Source organism: Opisthorchis viverrini (genome assembly GCF_000715545.1).
Source record: "Opisthorchis viverrini unplaced genomic scaffold opera_v5_106, whole genome shotgun sequence".
Taxonomy (NCBI): domain Eukaryota; kingdom Metazoa; phylum Platyhelminthes; class Trematoda; order Opisthorchiida; family Opisthorchiidae; genus Opisthorchis; species Opisthorchis viverrini.
This window is the reverse complement of record NW_008751768.1, coordinates 1,431,430-1,433,269: the sequence shown is the minus strand read 5'-3', so window position 1 is coordinate 1,433,269 and position 1,840 is coordinate 1,431,430.

Sequence of the window (1,840 nt, the reverse complement as noted above, 5' to 3'; positions counted from 1 at the left end):
CGGGAGATGTGTGCGCTGAAATTACAGTGGCCTCAATAGATCCTCCTCAGGAAGGGTCAAAGTTCCGATAAGTCCAAATCATACTGACCGCTTGGAAACCTGTTTCTCAGCATCGCTTAGCAATCTATTCTAGGCAGCTTTGAACTACATCGCACAACTATTTTATTTTCTCTCGTTAGTATTATTAGTATCCTCTCAAAATCTGTGTCTGGAAGCGTCACGAAGTTTTTATTTCACTAATAAGGAGATAGGTCTCCAAAAAAGATCCCCTTTCCCAAAAAAAACGGTCAGTATTATCAGATCTATCAAGTCCGGAGTGTGGAGTGTTTGCCTGCCTGCGTAACTTCCTCTATCGATTTTGAAATTGGCGTGACCGTGAAGTAAGATTCTATTCTGGCCCCAAGGTTGTTTGATCCACACCTGATTAAAGTTTGTGTAGGAGATTTTAGTGGTCCTGAAATAGATGTAACACTAGCATGTCCTGTTCATATCAGAACAGTTCTTTTTTTCAAACGAAGCTGCATGTCTGAAATATAATGCTACTGCTTTTACAAAATGACTACTCGTTAGCTGCACATTCGGATCCCGGTTTGCCGCCAATAACCACAGCATTTACCTAGACAGCAACCAAATGTGGTATAAATATAACCGTTTGTAAAGCACTTATGCACTATTAAAATAACAGACATTTTGTGTTCAAATAGTTGTCCGTTGCACAGTGTTTTGGGAAAATTTCTGCTGCCATACCAAACTGCAAGCTCCGGTTGTCAAGGTGAGCATGTTTTCTTTAAGTCGCTTGCATAAACGCAATAAAAACTCACATTGTATGCTCATGGATACTGTAGTTGCGATGTACCGGGCTGTCCTACCTTTCACACAACTTTGTAGTAACAGACTGTACCGACGCCATACTAGTATGTTTGCCACATTCAACTCATACTGTCTAGGATGCTTTGAATTCAATGAGTCCTTATCCTGAAGTTTTTAAACGAGTCAGGAACAACAGGTTGATACAAAACCAAGCTCACTGGATAGACCGCTTATAAAGAATTCTCAGTTCACTTGCTCTCAGTTAAACAATGAGCTTGGATTGTCAAAAGGATTGCTTTCCTTCTGGTAGGCTTGAAAGCTGTATTATTTGTTTCGAATCTTGAAAAAAATGTATCGGCTGGAAAACTGCCAGCTGCAAAAGTTTAAAACCCTCGGGACATATCTTGCTTCAGCGCTCAAACGTAATAGTACTTCGAGCCGATGGTACAAGCACAGTAAACTAGATGTAACTAACTTGCGATCACACATGTTTGAATCGAATTAGACTCTTCGCTGAACAGCGTACTAACTCTTAAGCCTCATGGGAGCCCTGTTAAATCGCCCGTGCAGGTTTCCTCAGCCTTTAGGCAATATTTTCTGAACGATGATTACAACCGTGAATCACATCTCTCAAGAAGTATTGTCTTGGTGATTCATCTGGTAGTTTATCTTGAGATAAGTGCATGGGAATCCAAGCCTTTCAATACGTGGTCAGGTGACGCGGACTGTGTGGTTGAAAGATGAGTAGCACTATACGTTAACCATGCACGAGTTAATCACACTACCGATAAGTCGCATGTGATGGTCTGTTAGGTATTCAAAATACACACTGGTAGTTCGCCCGTTAGAAGCCCATTGGAGGTGCGCACTGATGATGAGTCCCAATAAGAATGATACAGCTATACGGCATTTTCCCGCCTGTCAGCATAGATTACAGGGCAAAATTACAATTAAAAATTTTCAAAGCCCGTCAGACCGCCAACACCTTCAGTTTACTTACTGTGCGTAGGCTTCCAGATGGTTCAACCAA